The sequence below is a fragment of the Dasypus novemcinctus genome, chromosome 1 (genome assembly GCF_030445035.2).
Source record: "Dasypus novemcinctus isolate mDasNov1 chromosome 1, mDasNov1.1.hap2, whole genome shotgun sequence".
NCBI classification, from domain to species: Eukaryota; Metazoa; Chordata; class Mammalia; order Cingulata; family Dasypodidae; genus Dasypus; species Dasypus novemcinctus.
Window position 1 is genome coordinate 77,055,763 of NC_080673.1, and position 23,296 is coordinate 77,079,058.

The following is a 23,296-nucleotide window of genomic DNA, read 5'->3' on the forward strand; positions in this document are numbered from 1 at the left end:
TATACAGAAGATCAATGAACCTGAGGCTGAGATTAGTCCTGGCAATCAAGTGACTGCACATATGAAAACCTCTTAGAACTTGAAGCCTATTATTAACCATGATGATATTTTTGAGGAATCTAAAGAACTTTCTTCTGATGAAGAAATGAAAATGGCAGAAATGTGGTCATTCATGAGGCATTAAAAATTGTTTAAGTGCTATTTTATGGGGGTGGAGCTTCACTGTGTGGTGATAGGTGTCAAGCAAACATTTCAAGTGAGGAATTCCCAAGTGTAAATATCATTGGATTTTTTCTGGATATTCAGTTTTTCTAATGAGGATTTTTTCCAATTTCTGGTCATGGAGATATATGACTGACTGTAGTAGTTAAAGCAAAAATGGGGAAAGAAACCTCAGACTACCATAGGTCACTATGTAGATTTTCATAGAATCCCACACACATCTCAGTCCTCCTCTGTGCTTCATATCTCTGAATCCAAAAGATTTTGCTTTTGACTTCCCAAAAGAATAAAGTCATTGGTCCCTCCTGGGGTGTTAAGGATAGTTGCCTGGCTATATGGGTGTGGGAATAACCTCAGGGGTTTCAAACTTTCTGAATTCAGACTATCAATCATTTCCCACATTTCTAACTTTTTCTTCAGTCCTTCCTTCTTGGAACCTGGTACTTTCAAGTGCTCAGCCTCTCAGAGATTGTATAAGTCAAACTGACCAGATTTCTTGTTGGCTACTCTTTTTAAAAACATTTAGGCTTTAATTTTCTCTGCTCTTGTTAGACAGTTACAACTTCTGCTTTCTTCTTCCAAAATTTTGTTGAAATAAATCTCTTCCAATGTTGTCTTCTTTCCCATTCTTTTTGTCTTGTAGGTTAATAGTGGTTTAAAAATTTCATTTCTTGGCATTTTAACAGGTCTTTGAGAAAAGGGAGTTAAATTCTTGTGTCCTACTTGCCTTATTGGCATAATGTTTACCTGTTTATTATTGAAACAGAAAAATCATCTGAGATTTAATGTTTTCTGATATTTTCAAATTAGTAGAGTCTAGGTAAATCATCAAGTGAACTCACTTCCAGTTAACTTCACAGTATTAGTTTGTCTCATTAAATGCTATGCACCTGGACACTCCTTTGCTGATAGCTTTTCAACTCCTGCTTTCATATTGTTTACATTTGCCTGGTAGGACTTAAGACAATTTCCTTCAGCCTCTCTAAATCACTTGGCTTTGATGTGTGTCATCTATTCAGCATAGATTTGGATTTTGCTTTGTAAGTCACATAGAAAATCTTGTTTGTTGAATAGATGAGTTAAGACTATTTACATTTGTTGATATGAAAAATACATTTGATCTCAATTCTGTCTTATTATTTGATGTTCGTATTAATGTTGCTATCAAGAAACTTTAAAAGTTTCCGGGTATTTTTTTTCCTAGGGAACCATATTTTTTCTGATTCTTTAAAACTGAAAAATTTTATTAGACTCTGTTTTAAATTACCATTCTTGGCCAGTTTTCCATGGTGGGCCTTTTCAACAATAAGATTAAGGTGCCATTTTTTTCTATAAAGGTTTCTATGATTATAGATTTAAATATTAATTCTATTCCATTGTTTTATTTTTCAGATTCAGGAAAACTTAACTATATGTGAATTGAATACTTTTTGGCATTCTTCTATATCTAACATCCTTGCTTATCCTACTTACTTTTTCATTTTAAGTTTTCCCTCGACTCAAGGCTCTTATTATATTTGCAGTCGATTATATTATTTCTTGGATGCTTGTAGTTTTATCTTCACCCTTGTGGTGATTTTTATATTTTTCTTCAATTTAATTCCTAATTTTGGTCATATTTATTTTAAATTGTGATTTTTGTTCACTTCTGTCCCGAGTTTTTTTAATTTATGATTTAAGATGCCATATAATTTCATTTGTGAATATTTCAGTTCCAGTCTAAAAAATAAGAGTTTCTTTTTAAAAAATATGTTCAAAACACCATCATGATTCCTAAAATATTTAACAACAATAAACTATTCCTTAATGTCGTAGAATATCCATCCAGTCAGTGTTCACATTACCCAATTAACTTATTTCTATTTACTATTTATTGAATTAGAAACTGACATTTCAATTGGTTATTAAATCTCTAATTTTTTTACCTATAGTTTCTTCTCACCTTTTTTTTTCTTATAGTATTTTTTTTTAACTGATGAATCATTTATTTGGACAAGACAAAAACATCTCCACACTCTTTCCTTTCATACAGAAAGTGGAACATTTCAAATATATTAATTTTTCTCTTTTTCAACAGAATTCATTTCAATCTGGTCCCAGGAACTGCTTCTCATTTTAGGATTCACATTTTAGTAACACATATGCACCCATTATAGCCAAAAGAGCATACTTGAATTTTGGATAGTCATTCATTATTATGGCTACCATACCAACATATGGTAAAAACCCTCTTGCTCTTCCCACCACGTCCTTCTTTTCAAGCCAGTTCTGCCCTTCTTTGTACAAGCCCCTATCATCAACTTCATTATTATCTCCTTTAGTCAGAAATTTGATGTCTCCATTATCTTTTTCATGAACTTTGATTACTCTGTGAACTATGGGAATGTCTCGTCCTTCAACTTTAAAAAACAACTATTTCACCAGCTTTAATAGGGTCTTCTAGGAAATTCGTTAGGAACAGAAGGTCTCTCCCATGGAAGGCTGGCTCCATACTGCCACTCAGTACCACCGCGATCGGGCTCTCACTACCAGTCAGGACAATCAAACCTTTCCAGATCATGAGGGCGGAAGACACGATCATGGCAAGTTTGAAACCTGGTAATAGAGCTGGCGCTTGTTCATCTTCCTCAGATCCCCGAATATGTCCAAGTTGGACGTGGGGAGATGCTTCCCCACAGCGCCCGCGCGCACCATGGCTGGGTCGCTGGGGGCCGCGATGGCCCGCGGGCTCCGGGTGTCACTCCCTCAGCCTTCTTATAGTATTTTTGTTCTTATTGAAGAAACTGGGTAATTTGTCCTGTAGAGCTTTCCAATTTTGCTGACATAATTCATATTGCATCATTTAAAGTATCTTCCTCTGTCCGCTATATTTACTGTAAATTGCTTATTAGATCTAAAGGCTTGGTCAGATTAAGAAACAAGATTGCTTTGTAAATCGTGATGTGTAATGTTTGCTTGCCTCTTTTTGTGATGCTATCAGCCTCTGATGATTATCTAGCTCATTAATTCATTGTTGTTATAAAATGGCAATGGAGTATTCTATCATTCCCTTTGTGTTTTTTTATAGGAGTTCAGTAATAAATAGAAACTTCCACTATCTATTATATGACTATCCTGAGGTACAGTTTATGTAGGAAGGACAGTATAAATACAAGTTCTTTCCTTTTTTTATCTGTTTTCAAAAAAAAATCAGCACTTTTTTCTCCTGGGGGAGATTTTATTGATATTCATCACCTCTAGACTCCCATGGTTTGTTCCTTTTTCCAACTCAGACTTCACCTGGCCCTGCTCTGACATGGTTTCCAGAGCTGGCTCTGTGGGGTTTGGATTGGAATTTTAGTGTTCTCTTGTCTCCTAATTATGCTACAGGTGCCTTTTATGGATTTTATTTTCTCTTCTTGATCACAAGGTTTTTGGAGGATGTGTAGAGAGATTTGCATTAGGCAGCTGCCAATATGTAAGAGGCTTCTAGAAATCCAGGCTATTTACTAGGAAGTATTCCCTTAGAGAAGCAAAAATATGTTTGTTATCAAAGAGATGATTACTAAACCTGGCTCAGTTGAAGACTACTAAGTACAAAAACTTACTTTATCTCTGCATAGTAGTAATCTTTCCTTTCTTGTTTATATGATATAGTTTATTCGAGGACAATTAAACCACTTCTCATCAATGGCTCACAATAACTGACACCTACTCTTTTGAGAAAAGCAGATAATAGAAATTGGTATTTATTTGAGTAGAGCACATTCATGGTGTCAATGACAACATTTAAAAATAATATCGTTGTGGTTTCTTGAGTCAGACTGCCTGATTCAAGTCACACTTTTGGGGTAAATTACTTAATCTCTCTAAAACCTTCCCTTGTTCATCTTCCTGATGAGGATAATAATGACATCTACAATAATGGCATTTATCTTATCTTCCTAACAGGGATAATAATAGTTATGAGAATTAAATAAAACAATACATATAGAATCCCTGACACATAGTAAACATTCAATATTTTAGATGTATTTAAAACAACCAAATTAAGACTTGCCTTCAAAATATTTCAAATTTCAATAATTTTCTCTTAGAAGCAGTCATGTAAAACTAGCTCCAACTCTATATAATACCAAAAAAAAAAAAAAGGATCATTGCCTTGTTTTTCACAATAAGAAATATGCTGCAAGGAATACCTAGAGCTGTTTTTGGCTTTATTTATTTATTGTAGTAGCTTCAGGAAGTATTTGTTAAATGAGTGAAAAAAAATCATATAACAAAATGATATAACTGATAAGTATCTCATCACATTTGGGGTCAAAAGTCAGAGGATCTTGATTCTTCCACAATTATTGTATGGAGCTTCAGAGGTACAAACGAATGTGTGAGAATTACCATAACATTACTGATCTGGGTTTACAAGGTTAATCTAGAGTCTTTTTATTTCCTCTGAGCTTGCTATCCTTCTACATAGGATGCTGTTTGGGTTCAAGTAAGCAGAGTTACACCCAGTTTTTGGCGGTGTGGTCAGCTATGCCCAAATCCTTCTTTTTTTCCTTCATTCATCAGTACATTAGCTCAGCAGTTAAGCAAAACATTCAAAACTCTCCAAACTTACGAAACAATGCATAAGTGTAGAGCTTTCCATTTGAAATGGAATCTTTAAGATTTAAAGTAATAGAGCATCTACATAGAATTAGTTGCATAAGTCATTGACATTTGGCTATCACAAACCATTGATTGGTCTATCCTGGTTTCTGCAACTTAAATAGATTTAACTTTAATAGAATTTTCTCTGACTTTCCAATGACTCATTAATTTTTCCTTATGATTTAAAGTTTTTACTTTTCAGCTGTCAAAGCTTGAGGTCTTCTTAATGTTCTGAGTTACAGTACATCTTTGATCATTGTTTTTTTGCTGATATTAAGATGTTTTTCTCTGCACTTCAGAACAATTCTGTGAAGATTCAGGATTCCTTTTTTTTCTCCTCCATTGCCAGAAGTTAGCAACAACAAATAAACAACAAAAAAAGCAAAACAAAACAAAAACTCAGCCCCACATACTGTACTTTCAGTAATGTAACCTTCAATCTCTGTTGTTTTCCAATGAGAAGATTGTCCTCTACGTGATCACCTCTATTTTGCTCTTAGCTCTTTAGAGCCAGTTATTTCTATTTTGAACCAAAAGGTTAAGGGGCAACCCTATGAAGACAAATTTAGAGAGATCTATACTCTCAGGGACTTGGCACAAGAAAAATTCAGGCTATATCCAAACTTAACATTTAAAGCAACCTTAAATAAATACGTATTTAAAAAGACAGACTATTAAGTAATGTATCTATTATAAAATGCTTCTGAAAACAATGGATAATTTGTAGATTATTTTAAGGAACAAGGAGATCATCACTATATTTAACTTCCCTTAATATCAGGGAAGTTCAAGCAGTGCTAACATCTCCCTTATTGTGTAAAGTTAAAGAGTAAATGAGATAATGCATGTAAAGATTTTAGCACAAAACTTGCATTGATTAACAGTTTTATATCCATTTGTCTTCTCAGCACCTTTACGTGAGGTTCAGAAATAAGCCCCATGTCTCTCTTACTACCTCAGACTTGCCTCACTAATTCTTCCTTGTCTCAGTAAAAGGCAGCTCCATTTTTCCAGTTGCTTAGGCTAAAAGAACTCAGAGGAATCCTTGAGTTCTCTCTCTCTCTCTCTCTCCCTCTCTCCCCCCTCCCTCACTCTCCCTCTCTCCTCTCTCTCTCTCTCTCTCTCTCTCTTTGTCTGTCTCTCTTTGTCTCTCTTTGTCCCACTCTCTCTCCTTCTGGTCTTTTTTTGTCAGTCTGTCTCTCTGCCTGTCTCTGTGTCTATCTCTCTCTTCCTCTTCCCACAAGATAAATTCAAATTATGTACAGAATCCAACCCTTTCTCTCTACCTCTACCACTACTAATTGTTGCTACATCACTACCATCTTTAGCTTGGGTTACAGCAATAAATTTCTAAATGACCTCCCTGCCTTTCCCTCTGTTCCGTACAGGCTACCCTAAACCCTGTAATCAGACTGACCTTTATAAAATATAAGTTATTACTTTGCTCAAAAGCGCATCCTCGGAGTAAAAGTCAAAATTTTACAGTAGCCCCAAGTCCTCCCTGATCTAGCTCTCTTTTATCTCTCTCGGCATTATCTGCTACAATCCCCATTCTAGCTTCCTCTAGTCTAGTCACATTGGTCTCCTTGCTGTTTGTTGGACCCACCAGGTAAGATCTAGTCTTGGGGTCTTTGCACTTGCTACTTCCACAGGAAATACTCTTTCCTCAGTTAGCTGCATGACTTACTCCCATATCTCTTGTAAGTCTTGCCCAAATGTCACCTTTTCAATGAACCCTACCTTTATCTGCTACAATCCCCATTCTAGCTTCCTCTAGTCTAGTCACATTGGTCTCCTTGCTGTTTGTTGGACCCACCAGGTAAGATCTAGTCTTGGGGTCTTTGCACTTGCTACTTCCACAGGAAATACTCTTTCCTCAGTTAGCTGCATGACTTACTCCCATATCTCTTGTAAGTCTTGCCCAAATGTCACCTTTTCAATGAACCCTACCTTTGATCACACTATTTAAAATTACAATCCTTCCCTTACCCCAATTCACTACAGTCTGGATCCCACTTACTTTTCCTGTATTTTTTTATAAAAGCTATTACCTTTTAAAATTCTAACTAGACGAAGATCTATTGCAAATGGGTAAGAGAATGATACCTTAAAGAAAAGTCAGTCAAGAACCAGAACTGACAAAGAAGAAAAAAAAAAAAAGATAAAAGATGATCACAAACATCAATGGAATACCCATTGTTGGCAAAGATATTTATAACAACAGCTGACTTCAGTTCTTACACATAGCTATTAGAAATCAAAATTCCAATACCCTGTTTGGAAAACAATCTAAAAGCATTATTAGAAATTTAAATGTTCATATACTTTGACCCAAAAATCTAATTTCATTAAATATATTCTATGAAACTAAAAGTCCAGTAAACAAGAATATATATATAGACAGGTATTTCTTTTACAATCCTGATTGTAGTGACATTTTTTTAAAAATTAGGAACAACTTGAAAATCCATAATTTTCAAATATTAATTAGTTTTTAAAAATAGTTGGTTAGAGCTATATATACAGACTTGGATGAATGTACAGAGAAATGTAAAATAAATAAATAATACAATATATTAATTTAACTAAATAAGGAAATGATCATAGTAGTATAAAATATGATATTTTTACTTTTATTTAAAAGAAGGAAGAAAGGAAGAAAAGAAACTATATTCTATGTTTTAGTAGATATGTATACTTATATTTGTATGAACAGAAGAAAAATATGAAAGATATATTAATGCTAATTATTATACAAGAATGGGACTAAAGGAAAAATAAGAATTTTATTAAGTTTTTCTTTTTACATTCTTTCATGTTTACCTGTTAAAACGGGTATACTTTTTAGTGTAAGAAGATCCAATAAAGAAAAAGTTTAAAGACTACAAGCTGTTATTTGAAAATATATGATTCAATACTCTGATAAATAATGAATTTATTTATCATATCAGATGGCCTACGCTTTTATCTTAATTCTACCAAAAAAAGTGACATATAAAATCAACCGTATGATTTCAGGGTTGGGGTTGATCTAATGTAGTTACTTTAATTTACATGTAAGGAAACAGCAGATTCTCAGTACATGGCCATTGGATAAATGAATGCATGAATTAATTAATATACACATGAATGTGCTAAGTATACTTGCCTATGCCACAGCTAGTTCAGGCAGAAACAAATCTAGAATCTAGGTCTTCTGATACTAGGTCCAGAGCTATTTTCATGGCAACACAGGAAGAGCTTAGAAGAACAACATGAAGAAAAACATGCATATTTAATGAAGCAATTACGGGTTTATGTAGATCACTCCTTGTAAACATTCTAGCTCTAAATTTGCTTAAGGCAAAAATCACAATGCTCATTGCCCATAGTGAAGGACAATAATTATGTTTTCCTCTTAGAGAACCTATTGTTATTGTTTTTTGTTTTTTATTTTTTTTGAGGCATACAAAATAATGCTTAAAAACTAATTTTAAACACATGAGACATAAAACAATGCCAAATAATAAGATGTTCCACTCTGGACAATGCTGCCCTGTCAGCAGCAGGGCAGGGACCACGCACTGTCATGTGTGGAGTGGCCCAGTGATTTCCGTGATGAGTCCCCCTATGGTCCTTCAAAGCACTAAATAAAGCCTCAGTGTGGCTACTCAGTTGTTCCCATTCATGGAACATTTGATTAGCATGTTTTCTGGACTTTCCTCACACCCCAAAATTTCTTCCTTTGCCGTCTACGCATCCAAGCTTGTCAAAAGCATCCACTGGTGTAGCGTGGAGTCCATTCATAAATTAATCATACTTAACATACCCGCCAAATTTTCCCCTTGACCTTCAACTCCCACCCTCTTCCCCAACACGCAGTTCCACTTTTACTAATATTCAGAGGCTCTTACCAAAAAGTGACCTTTACTTTCACTCTCACCTAGCATATCCAAAGTACCAGTTTCACTTTTGATGCTTCCCTCTGGGTTTATCACCACCCAAGCAAAATTTTTTTCCAGGCTCCAAAAAAAAGCCTGAGCAGTGGTGCTTGAAATGGCCAGCTGGGCTGGTGTTCTAGAAATCTGCAGGATGAAGAGGAACAAAAAGCCCTCTCGGAGTGGAGGAAAAAAAACCTTTTGTGGAACAGATAGCCAAGGTACCTGATTGCTGACAATGATTCCTGGTCATCAGATCATTAATCTTGGCTGTAAGTATTAACTACATTTCTCTTTGAACTGAATTGCTCTGTCATAAGGAAAGGATGTTTTCTAAACAGAAGTTTAACAGTGGCTGAAAAAAAAAAAGCACAATAGGAGCTGACAGGTCAGGGATCTTTTATGTATCCAGAGACTGCCAGGGGCCCAACAGCTGCCAACTGCCAGATCTCTGTGTAAAGATGAAAAATGTTGCTCAGAGGCGTGGAAAACCCCCTCAGCCTGAGAAGTTCTAGCGAGGTACAGTTTTGAGAAATTGGGTCCAAATAAAGCTTGCTGATGGCCCCCCTAGAAAGTTTTTCAGAAATCTTGGACTGTAAATTGTCCCCTTCTTTGCTAAAGGGAACTTGTCATTTTTGAAATGTCTTCTTTGTAAAAACTCTTCTGCAATTGTCCTAGTAAGCCTGTTGTTCTGCACTCTCAGACACTGTTGGTGTTTCCTATTTGAATGAGGAAAAAAGCAAGAGGAAGTTCTCTTAGCCTGTCTGTCTGTTCGAGGTCAGTAAGGCAACCAGCTCCAGATTGTCACAGGGTCTTAATATACATAGAGGAGAAATGCCAAATGCCACACGAGACCAGGTGAGGCAGGTGAGGGCTCTGCCTCTGGTGGGGGTTTTTGGCTGGAACACAGCCACCAGGGCCACAACTAGCCCCTTTGTGTAACTTAGGAAAAGGCACTCTTCTTCTGGCTGTTGACCACCCCACACTGGAACTCTTGGCTTGGCAAGTGGAGAAAGGGCAGGACGGCAGTCCTCCCTTGTTGCTAAGCCATGCACTCTTACACAGCATCCTACATAACTGCGCTCACTTACCTACCCTGATGTCACCTCAAAAAGATAAGATTCCTTTGCTCCTTTATTATCTGAGGATACCAAAGGGATGTTTTGCTTCTGGACATTGTGAATTGGGGCTTCCACGATCTACTTTCTCTTCTCTGGGACATTCTTCTCTAGCTTGTTGCAGCTCAGCACACACAATGAGTTCCAGGTTGGAGAAATAAGGAAGGTGTAAATCAGTCCAATTATAAGGTTAATCTCACATCTCTCAGTTTGTCATGGACTGAAACATTTAATCAATGGTTCCCAGTCACCACTTCCTTTTCCAATCCATTGACCCTGGCTCAGGACCAGGGAGTACTTGTTTCTTCCTCCCCATCTACTTCTCCCTGGCAGGGGTATTTCCAACCTACAAAAATAGCAACTTTTTTGTTGCTGCAAAGCCCAATGTCCGAATTCTTCTACTTTAAATGAAAACTGCTATCTCAGTAATAACCATGTTTATCGGTGTACCTTCCAGCTCAAGATTCTATAAATATTTTACTAAACCTTGCCTAGCTCTCACATTTGCCCCTTACTGATTCCCTGAGGTTATGCCACCCATCTTCATAAGTACTTCCAGGTTTCCTTTTCCCTGGATTTTCCTTAGAGTTTTAGCTGTTTTTTGCTTTAAGCTATCCATCTCTTCTCTCATCCTTGCTCAGTGCCTTCAGTTGAGCCTGCCATGTTGCATCTAGAGTCTCTCAAGACTTTTTGTTTGCTTGTTTATTATTTTAGAGTTTCACTAAACTTCCTCTTAATTTCATATAACTTTGCACCTCTTCCATCATACAGGATCTATACCTATTTTAAATAATCCCTTTTAAAATTGTATATATTACCCCCTCCCTCAATTCACGATTGCTAATAAAAATTTTAACTACCTGAGTCAGAGCTAAATGCATATTTTATGACATGACACAGTAGATGCACATCTGGAGTCACAGCTCAGACCATAGTCACTTTTTGGAGGAAGGGTTGTTCTCATAACATATTTCATGATTTTGTTAGCTCCCTGTTTGAACCTACTTATATTCCCAACCTGATGCACTAATTCTTTAACTTTACCTTAAGGCAATCAAGCTTCTTGGTCAGTTTAGTTGACCTTCACTGATCTTCCAAGCCATGCTTATTAATGAATTTGATTGCAAATTCACTGTAGGTTTGTTCAGAGGCAGGAAAATGTTGTAGATTTTATTATTTTTAAGAAATCCTAGAATGTAAACTCCACAGAAAAAGGGATTTTCTTCTGTTTTGTTCATTGATATATGCCAGGCACCAGGAAGAACACCTGCGTCGTTATAGGTGTTCAGTCAGTATTTGTCAAATAAGTGAATGATGACATTTAGTCAATTTTTTTATTTTGCTTTTTATTTCTTTCAATGTTGTGAGGATGAATTCATAAGCAATCTGCGATGCCTTGTAAATGTCTTTGTAACTGACAGTTTGGCCCGCAGATATCAAACATATGTTTTTGTTTTTGTTTTTGTTTTTGTTTTCTTTCAACGCAATTCTTTACAATGTCATGTGCTACTTTTCTTCCTATTCCCATACACTTTGGCATCTTTCTTGCAATTTATTCCTTTTGCTTTAGCATTTTGGTTTGAAAAGGCTTAAAAGTGTCATTGTTTACTTCCTCTTTCAGATAATTTATTAAAAAAAAAAAAGAAAAGAAACCTCTCCAGTCCAGATCTCCAGAGAAACCAGATATTTAGATTCACCCAAAAACGTGTCTATGATCCATATCTTTTGATCCTTTTCTAGAATCATTTTTTTAAAATATGACAAAACACTTACATATTTACTCAATTTAGTAAAGATTTCACATGTGTATTTATTTAGCCAAGCAATATTTCTCCTGACAGAAATTTTTCTTTCTTTTAATTTAATGAATCTACAACATAATATTCTGCTGCTGACAGAAAAGTCTTTGATTTTCTTATATGGCTTTTCTTATGATTAACAAGAATAATACTAATAATCTTCATTTCTCTTTCACAATGGGTGACATATTTTGAATAAGTTTCCTAAATTTGTCTTTAAATTATTTCAGAATTCTTAGATGAATCCTAAATGTCATTTATGTTTAGGTTTAGAATAGATCCTATATGCATTTGAACCGATAACTTCAGTCTTGTATGCTTTTAAGAATAGCATTGGTGTGGGGCCATCCAATATCTTTAAGTGTAAAGCCAAAATCCAAGCGCTTTCCAAACTCTTAATAGCCATCTGCTTGTACTTTATGAGTATCTTTTGCATTACAGGGATAAATAGCCTCACTACTTTCTAATTAATTTGGCTGTCTTTGGTGCACTTAGGCACAATGTATTTTTTAGGCTCATTAAGTTTCTTGTTTTAAGCCAAGTCTGTGTTTGTTATTTATGCTTTGAACGGAATTCTTATTCTACCTATGCTATGAATCTCTTTAAAAAGGGAGGCATTTAATACTCTGGTTATGCATAAATTAGAGAATGTAAAACATAAACATGATATACCATTAATCCCAATCTTAAAAATATATAAGTGCCTAGAAAGAAAATAGGAGGAACTCTATCATGAATTTATGCTAAATTTTCTATATTGAAGTTGTATGATTATAAAACAATTTTGCATTAAATAGCTGTTTTGTTTTGCAAGCCACACATAGTCATGATCCTTGATAATTCTCATCTGAATTCAATCATTTGATATTTTACAACAAAGAGAACCCAGTGGGTTTTTCCATTTCATCTAGGAATGAGGATCTATTTTCTATCTGAAATAAATAGATTAGGTCCATAACAGTTCATTTTCAAAGCTTTTATATCTCAAAATAATGTGGTAAAAATCTTGTTTTAAAACATTGTGGTGCAGAGCAAGTGTAGCTCAGGGGTTGAGCACCTGTTTCACATGTACAAAGTCCCAGGTTCAATCCCCATTATATCAAAAAAATAATAATAATAAAAGAGAAAGAAAAAACGATGTGGTGTTATTAGATGCCAAGGGTCACAATACTGTGTAGAGAAGAAAAGGAAACAAAAGAGAGGAAAAAGAAAGAAAAGAAAATAGTGATGAATGAAAGAAGAAAACCTCTCATCATATACACATTTCTTTCTGGAACCTCATCCAAAATCATGCAAATACAGGCTTGGTTGATTTTGAAGCTTAAAGGAATTTACTCAAAGAAGTGAGACAAATATTTGTTAAATTTATTGACTAGAAAATTGTCTGAGTTTTTTTCATTTGTTCATGAATTTTAGCACTGATCCACATTTCCAAAGGCAGGGATCTATAACCTGAAGATTTTTACAGAGTTTAAATGGTTGTTATGAGAAATCCATAGGGAGTCAAAATGCCAGCCATTCAATGGAGTAAATGTGAAGACATTCAAGGTTTAGGTTTTTTCGCTTTTTTATGTGTGTTTTTTTTCCTATTTGGTCTTTAAACATAATGGTGGTTATAGCTAATTTAGTTTTCTGGGATCCTTGGCATAGAACAGACCATAAAAGTAACTTGATTAACACAAATGCTCCTCCTCCAGATTCTTTTTAAGGAAAAAACACTTAGTCATCTTAAGGGATTTGATGTGTACTAATTCCATAAATCCTGAAAGAGTAATCCACTTGCCTCTTTTTTTTTCCTTCTTCTCCTCCCATACCCTGCTGTTTTTGCTATCTCTGTCCATTCGCTGTGTGATCTTCCATATCTATTCCTTTCTTTTTTTGTCTTCTCTTCTCGTCATTCTCCTCTAGGATTCACTGGGATTCAATCCTAGGGACCTCTGATGTGGAGAGATGCTCCCTGTCAATTGTGCCACCTCAGTTCCTGGTCTCTGCTGTGCCTCACCTTGACTCTCCCCTTCTTTTCTCTTTTGTTATGTCATCATCTTGCTGCATGACTCACTTGCTTGGGCACTCAGCTTACTGCACAGGCACTCAGCTCAACGTGAGGGCACTGGTTCACCACGCAGGCACTTGTGCAGGCACTTGGCTCACCATGTGGGCACTCAGCTTGCCTCACAGGCACCCACACAGTCACAAGTCTCTCCGCGCGGGCACTCGACTCACCACATGAGCACTCGGCTCACCACAGGGGCTCTTGGCTCACCATGTGGGCACTGGCTTACCATGCATCACACTTTCTCTTTTTTTTTTTCTCACCAAGAGGCCCCACGGATCAAACCTGGGTCTTCCCATACAGCAGGCAGAGGCCCTATCACCTGAGCCATATCCGTTTCCCACCACTTGCCTCTTAGTCTCTACTAATTATGAAATGTTAATTTCCTTTTTATAAAATTATTCCTTGGGAAGCGGATGTTCCCTTGCTTTGAGCTGAGTTTGCTTAACTTTCACGAGCTGACACTGAAAGACAATAGGCCTGGTTTTGTAAACTGTCTCTCAATTTGCTTTTATTCAGTGTTTCCTCATAATTAAATTCAGATTATGCATTTTTGGCAGTGATATCACAGAAATGAAGCTATGTTTTGTTTCCAATTCATCCTGTCAGATGGCCATGCTTGGGATTTGTATCATTACAGGTGAATCTGACCTTGAACCTTAGATGAAGGTCAGGTCTGCCAAGGTTCTTCAGTGCAAAGTCATTCTCATCCCCATTGGGGAAAGGTACTATGATATTATACAAATATCCCATTCCTCAACCAAAATTTCAGCTACTAGCTTGAGCATTCATTGATATTTCTTATTACAATGATGGTTACCAAATAGTGATTTTCTAATACAATTGTTTCTTCTACATCTATCAGTTGGCATTCTAATGTAAGGAAAAGTCTTCTCCTATCTATCACCTTTTATGTTTTTTTTCAAAGATTTATTTATTTATTTCTCTCCCCTTTCTCCCCACCCCGGTTGTCTGTTCTCTGTGTCTATTTGCTGTGTCTTCTTTGTCCGCTTCTGTTGTTGTCAGCGGCACGGGAATCTGTGTTTCTTTTTGTTGCATCATCTTGTTGTGTCAGCTTTCCTTGTGTGCGGCACCATTCCTGGGCAGCTCTCCTTATGGCACACACTCCTTATGCGTGGGGCTCCCCTGCATGGGGGACACCCCTGCGTGGCACGGCACTCCTTGCGCACATCAGCACTGTGCATGGGCCAGCTCCACACGGATCAAGGAGGCCCCGGGTTTGAACCGCGGACCTCCCATGTGGTAGATGGATGCCCTAACCACTGGGCCAAGTCCGCTGCCTATGTTTATTTTTTAAAGTTTTATCAGTATGGAGTAATGAATCCTTACCTTAATTAATGAGTTATAATGTATTGTTATTATTACTTATTTCGATGTTCACATTTTGCAAGTTCTTTGAGTACTTCCCATTTTGATACAAAAGAAAATTCCAAGCTCAACAATTCCATATCCATGTGAGCACTGCAAAAGGAAAAGTAAGGATATGGATTGTTGCGATCTTTAATAGCATCAATTTATCACTACAGAAATATATTTGATGTGTATATTATATAAATGTCCAACCATGATTGCAAGTTTTTAAAAAGCTGTATTAAAAAGAAAAGTATTTTTTATTAAATGTATTAAATAAGATCAAAAGAAATGAAAATGAACTACAACTGCTACACATGTACACACCACAGATTCTCTCCCTGTCTCTCTCAGGGTGAGAGAAAGGCACACCAAATTTTAAAAATACAAAATGAAAACTCTAACAGAAAATGTGAGCATCAAGAATTTTTTCTACCTGCACTGAGTACAGAGTGCCCTCTATAGGCAACATTAATCAATTTAGTATATCCTAGCAAAGGAACCTATTTAAATCTCTGTAAAAACATTTCAGAAACAACTCTCATGAAGTACATAGAAACCTACATATAATAATAACTGACCATGACTTTCTTTAGCATATTTTGTACCACCCCTAAAAAGGTTCAAGCAAGGAATCCAACAGAAAGCTCTTACATGAAAAATGCTTTACGTTGTGTATTACACAAAATACATATATATAAATACATAGAATACATATGCATAATATATTTATAAAGGCATATATAAAAGTGATGCACTTTATCAATTAATGGAAGGATTAGGAACAAACCATCAGATGAGAAAGCATGTTAAATTGTAATATATTAGTTTATGAACTTTGGTAAAACTATTATGAAATATCCTAAAAGTTCAACATGAAGGAATGTTTTCATAACTTATTCTCCTTATTTTCCTAACATCCACAGACAAATCAGGTGTAGAATCAGATTGTCTATTTCCCTTCCGTAAGCTATTCACTTAGCCTCATACTTTCTTTAAGTATTCTACCCCAAATTAGAAAATGCTGAGTAATTAAAACCAAGAATTGTAATCATGTCTTGAAATAAAATACAACGGGTGTGAAAAAAATTTCACATTTAAAGTGATATGGTACAAATAAATATTATTTAATGATTAATTAAATAGTAAAATATATCAGTTATAAAATTTTAATACTGCTTTGAAGTAGATGGTTTCTAAAGAAGTTATTACCTCAGATATAGTCATAAAAAGCATGGTTTTCTCATGATATTTGCTAAAATTTAAAAGAGTTTGAATAAAATTATTTGGTCAACTCTGTTCTTTTTTCTTTTTTGTAATATAATGAACTTCATTTTAAAGATATTTTAGATTACAGAAAGTTTTCATTGAAAGCATAAGGGATTCCTATATAACCCACCCTTCCCCATCCCACATCTTCCCCTATTAATAACATTTTACAATTGTATGGTACATTTGTTGCAATTGATAACTAAATACTGAAGAATTGCTACTAACAAAGGTCTATAGTTTACCTTCTGGTTTACACTTAATTCTAATGCCCTTAAAATGCCTTATGTTCTATCTATTATTCCCTCTCCCATTCCTAAGAACCTCTGGTGACCACCATCTACGTAACAATGTTACATGTTCTTCCATTATTACAATATTAATAAGTGTGTCCATGGTTGCATTTCCTCCCACCCTTATGTTTGTTTATTCCTCAACCCTGAGGATTTTGGGATGGTGATGCCCGCCTTACTTCAGTTTGAGAGGGTGTTTAGACCTTATGGGGCAGATGGATGGAACTGTCTTGGCTAAAGTTGTAGGTACTCTGTTTCCTGGGGTGGTGGATGTACACCATCATCATTTTGTTAATTGTCCTAAATGAGTCCAGTGATCTGGAGAGTAGGTGTTGCAACTCTTTTGAGATTCAGGGCTCAACCGGCATATGAATAGCCTTGAGATTTAAGTCCCTGGGACATGTATTTAATGAGTACACTGGTAATTATAGACTCAAATAAAAAGGGTAGAAGAATCATGTATAGGGAAATTATAAATGAGTCTAACGGTGCTGATTTTGAGGAATTGTGTGTCTTGTCTGCAGGGTCCAGATGGTTCTAGAGCCCCCAGGAGCACCTATTTGAGGCTTTGTTCACAGTGGCAGGTAGTGAGAACTGCCTGAGACATGCATAAGTCTAACTTCTGGAATTATCTCCTGACTCATTTTGAAATCTCTTAGCAGTAAAAACTTTTTTGTGTTTGATGTTTCCACCTTTTGGTCAAAGTCTTTTACCAAATGCATTGTTGGTTGGTCAACAATGTTGTATTTTAGAAAAAAAAATTGCCCTTTCAAATATTTGCCTCAGTGTAATCCAGTTTTAACAACATTGATTTGAGTTAATAGATTAGTTTTAATATGGCATTGGTCTGTAATTTTGTGATAATTTTTTATCAATTTTTAAAAATTTTTTAATTTTTAAAAATTTTGTTATAAGATTTTTTATTTGTTTTAAATTAAAGTTAATAGATCACAAGGAATGTTACATTAAAAAACAGAAAAAAACAAAAAACATGAGAGGTTACCATATAACCCACTCCCCACCCCCACCACATCGTTTTTGTAAATTATATTTTTTCGAAGATACATACACCACACAAAAAAACTTACACTAAAAAATATAAGAGGTAACTGTATACCCCTCACCCTCCACCCCACTCTTCCCACACCAACAACCTCCTTCGTCACTACGGCACACTCATCGCACTCAGTGAACACATTTTGGGGCACTGCGGCACTATACAGATAATAGTTTACCCTGTAGTTCACACTCTCCCCCAGTACAGTCAGTGGGTTACGGCAGGATATATAAAGTCCAGCATCTGACCCTGCAATATCATTTAGGACAATTCAAAATGCCAAAAATGCCCCCACATCACATCTCTTCTACCCTCTCCCTGCCCTAAGCAACTACTGTGACCACTTTCTCCACCTCGATGCTAAAATTTCTTCTATTACTCATCACAATAGTTTTATAGTAGAATAACAGTAAGTCCACTCTAGTCCATATTTTATTCCTCCATTTTGTGGACCCTGGGATGGTGATGTCCTCTCCACCTCTAGATCAAGAGGGGGCTTAGATTTCACATGGATGATGGATGCAATTCCTCTGCTTACAGTTGCAGGCCCTCTTGATTCCCTGGTGTGATGGTTGACCATCTTCACCTCCCAGTTAGCTGACGTGGGTAAGATCAATGAACCAGAGAGTAGAAGTCGCCACTCTGCTCAGGGCCCACCTGGCACATGGGCAGTCCAGAGATTCAAGTCTCCTGAGTATGGACCATCCCTAGCACCAACCACAGGTTCAGTAAAAGTGACAGAAAAGGTATGTGTAGAAAAGTCACATCTGAGTCCAGCTCCATCATACTCAGGAGCACAAATTCCAAAGTAGGGCCCTCCGATGTGGCGCAGAGCTCCAAATCCATCTGCCATGACTATATACCCTGTGGATCTCCGTAGCCTTCAGGAGAACCAGTACCGAGGGTTGTATCTACTTTGGCTTTTTCTGGGGTCCTGCTGAGGTGTGCGTAAGGGTGACCCTCTGATGACACCCCGACTCTTTTTTGGAAGACTCTTAGCCATATCAACTCAATGTCTTCACCATATTCCCCTTTTATTCAAGGCCAAAGAGCAGTTTTTAACACTTGATTCAACATGTAGGCTGAGATATTCTGCTGGTCTGAGGTGACCCTTTTATTTGAGGACTCTTTCTAGTTACTTCTCCAGTTAGTGATTAGTAGTAATCCCTCGGCACCAGGGAGGCTCATCCCCAGACCTAGTTCATATTTCAGGCACACAGGCTCCTAAACATAGTCATAAGTGTCAAGGGCTCATTATTGAACCATCCTTCCTTGCTGATCTTTGCTGTTGCACTTGGGGGATTATTGTTGTTCCATTGGGGAATGTGACAGAGCTCCCTGGGTGAGAACTCAGCACTTCCTCAGTTGACATTTTAACTGTAACTACTCTAAAAATATCCAAAATATATCTTAACATGTTTATTTTTTTATAAAATTTATAGCCAATAAATAACAATGAGATAGTCTTCCTATTCTTTCTGGAGATTATCACGAATTAAATTTTTTATCTGCCTAAACATCTAAGTAAGGTAGAGATTTAAGAGAATATTTTGAAAAATTAAAGCAAAACTATAGTTGAACCAAGGATGTTGTTATATAAGGTAAGTACTTTGGAACTGAATTTTATACCCCAGTTCACTTTCAATATAGACACAACAGTAAAACATATGATGTAAATGGTGTTGAAATGCTTATTTCCAAGAATATCAGTAATAAAACATATAATTTTGCTGTATATGCAGAGCTAGCTTAATTTTGCTCTCTTCCAGATGTTCATTAGTAAATCTTCCATATGAGAATACTTTTCATTGCAGAACAATGGTGCTAAAGTGCCAACCAGGTAATGCAAAACTTAGAGCACATGTCAATGTTTCCCTGAATGAAAAAATAGAGACTTTAATCTTGTTGATAATGTTAAGAACTATGTTTTCATATTGCTTGACTCTTTAAGATTATTCACTTTCTATGGTCTCTGCTTATTTGAATGAATGAAATTTTAAATATATAAACAAAACCTTGATGGTAGTATGTCATATTAAAACAATAAGAGAAATACCAAAGAATCTACACCCTTTTGACCCACCAAGTCATTAATGTATATTCTTCCTGTGTGCTTGTCAGAGGATGCGTGTTATGTAATTTTCAACTTTTTAATAAATGGTAGAGAGACAAGCAATGTTTGCAGGACCTCTTGGTTTTTCCTTTTCTTTCTCCATTAAGGTCTCTGCTCCCTGGAGAGGAAGAACTTGTATCTTAGTGTACCTTGGTCTCCCAGGACTCACCCTATCCAGGACACCTAGTGTGGGGTCATTTTTGTCTTAATAAGAACTCAAGAGAGATTTTTTGGTTTAACACCTACCTTCAGCTAAGGTTTCAACTTATACTCATATTTCTTCTCGAGTGTCTACCTGACTGTAGATTGCATTCCAGGGAAAATGGACAGGATTCTGAACTCCAAAATACCTCCAGAACCTGCTCAATGATGCCTGAAACTCTATGGCTGGTAGCAGAAAGGTGTGTCTCTTGTAACAATACTCATAACTGTTAAGCCCTTATCAGTGACATTTCCTAGACACAGACTTATTAAGACTGAGGAGGGAGGAAATAACATTGTATACAGTGGATAGAGTATAGGTCAGGAGGACAGGAGAGGCTCACCCACGATGATTTAATATAAGCTTCTCCCCTTTGAAAAGCAACTTATATCTTATTAACTTCAGATCTAGTTGTCCTTGACTGTTAGTTCTCTTTTCAAATATTTAATAGTCCACTGCTATGCTCTTGAGGCACGATGACAATCAAGCTAAACCTGCCCCTGCCTTGTGGGGTTGATAATCTACTAGAAAATACACATGAGTAAACATACAACTACAGTAAAGTATAATAATTTGCACAATGGGGAAAATACAAGCTGCTATGGAGGTACATAGTTGCAGCATCTCACTCAATATAAGTTTTGCTTTCCCTGAGGTAGTGATATTCAAGGTGTATCAGAAGAGCTACTGTTTACACAGTATGTTTTCATAGACCCTATATGCTGTCTTGATCTGTCATTCTCCCCATGAGATTGCTGAAACAATGCAGAGCAATTCCAATAACTAGGTCAAAAACTATCTTAGTAGGATCCCTGTAGGAGAATGTGGTTTCTACAGAACTTTGCTCACTGTTAACCTTTCACTGGTGCTTGAACCAGCACCTGCAGTTGTACTTTATCTCTGCTCCATCTGGCTCCTATGCCTGCATGCTACTTTATTATGTGCAGCCACAATGAACTCAGCTTTGGTGTACAGCATCAGTACAGCAACCTGGCACATCACAAAAGCAGAGAGGAAATGAGTAGTGATCCAGCCAAGAATGAAGATTGAGGGCAATGACAAGGTCCATGTTTATAAGAAATACTCCCCATCCTCTGGGCTTTCATTTCAGACATGCAAATGCAACTTTTAGACACTTATTTAAATTATTAAACCACATAGCCTTGGGTAAAACTTGAGAAATATTCCTTCTTGTCCAAGGTCAATGCTACTTTAAAAACTCTTTGAGCAAATCCTTTCTCTTCTACTTCCTTCTATAGCTACAACTTTCAGAGTTCCCACTTAAATAATTAAGACACCAGGACTTAGACATCTAAAGTATATATGCACAGAGTAATTTCTTTATCAAGTAATTTGTTTTTTTCCAAAAAATAACAAGGACCATACTCAGAGTACCAATTGTGATAATAAAAAGTAAACCTAAAAATGGCTACTTGATTAGAGTCTTTTGGACAACACTTCTCATTCTGTGTCTTCGAGCATCTGGAAGCATTTCTATTATAGAAGTACCTGCTATAGACTTCTCCTTGTTTCATATTTGAATAAGTGCTTTGTTCTCCAGAATCTCCCCTAAGAAGATCTCACTTAGGATAGAAGATCAAAGTAGAAAATGTGACCTTGGCAGTGGGGTTGGGAGGAAATGTGGACATTTGAGGTGGGCGAGTTGTGTGGAGGAAGGAAAAACACCAGAGTCCTAAATTCTTGGCCTGGCTTTGCTAGTTCTCGTTTAACCCCGTGAGCCTCATTTCTCTGTCATCTAAATACAGGAGGTAAATTAAATGATTTTTAAGTCATTTCCAAGATTGTGGTTATCTGCTTTGTCTATTGAGTATAATTATTTTCTTTCAGGAATTTACACTATTTGCCAATACAAATGAGGCAACCATAGCATTTAACCATAAAGACCAAGTCTTGTGGGTTTGGGTTACATGCTAACCATGAGTCATTATTGTCCATTAGAAATTCTGTATTCTTAAAGTATAGCTATCTAAAGGCATTAATGTATAATTTTCTAAAATTTTTAAAACCTGACTGTAAAATATGAAATGAACACATGCCCAAAGTTTTATTCAACTCATTAATGAAAAATGAATCTATAAATATAGCTGGATTCATTCAAAGGTCATTTGAAGAGTAGGATCCTGACACATAATTTGATAAAGGAATATTAGAATAAGTTGGCTAGACTAGAAACATTTGGGGTTAACTTTTCAACAGGATGAAAATCTACTAGTTAGCATATAACTTCAGTTCCTGTAATCTAAAAAAAATAGTAAAATTTAAATTATTAAATAACCTTTGGATAACCTGTTAAATAATGACATTGAAAGAACATTCTTTGCTTTACTGGATAATTTTTGGAGACTTCTGTACTGGAGCTCCTTAAAAATATAAGTAAGAGGGCTAGAAAATATATTTGAGAATCATACCTCTTTTCTTGTTCTCTCTAGTTCTCCCTGGGGTTACTAGGCAGATCACTAATTCCCAATGGTAGTAATGGATATAGGAAAGCATGGCATATATAACCTAGGTGAAATTATTTTTAAATAAGCTTCATTTCCATTACTCATTATCCTACTGGTGAATTCTAGCTTATAATAACAGTATTTCTGTTTACTTTCTATTTTGGCTTATTCTTGCAAATGAAGAATAGGAAGGAGGAATGGTAATCAAGGAGGTCTGTATCCATATAAGCTCAAAATTAGCTCTGATTAAACCAAAAGCCCTACCGGGATTTACTGAGTTTCATTTAATTTTTTGTCACTGTCATCTCAGTGAACTCCCAGTGAGTTCCTTATTCAATAAGTGAACCCTTATTCAAACAATGTTGCCTCTATAATTCGATTAAGAGGCCACCTCAAAGATTTTATTAATGTGTTTGATATAAAGAGTCATTTCTGAATTGTCATATTTCCTCCATGGTCAAAAAAAGTAAAAGTAAAAGTGCACCCTTAGACAAAACCACAATAAGTTTTGACTTTAAAGTAGTCACTCATGATGGTAACTAATGTTGGGCCAGTGTTTCTTAGTTTTTGGTAGGTCAGAAATTTAATAAAATCTATGGATCTTTTCTCTCTTTATAAAAAGACAATAAATAAATAAGGAGCATGTAGCATATGTATCATTTTCTATTTAATTTGTTTGGGATGTTTCATGGACTCCCTGAATCCCAGCCTTGGTCAAAACCATACAACTCAAAACAGTAAGGAGTCACATAAACAATGACATGAATGTAATACCTGGTCTCCAT

General features: G+C 36.1%; 1 pseudogene; it reads right to left on the bottom strand.

The window, feature by feature from the left end:
* Nucleotides 1-2,199: 2,199 nt before the first annotated feature.
* LOC101429831 (signal peptidase complex catalytic subunit SEC11C pseudogene) lies at nt 2,200-2,939 on the bottom strand (annotated as a pseudogene).
* Nucleotides 2,940-23,296: the final 20,357 nt, after the last annotated feature.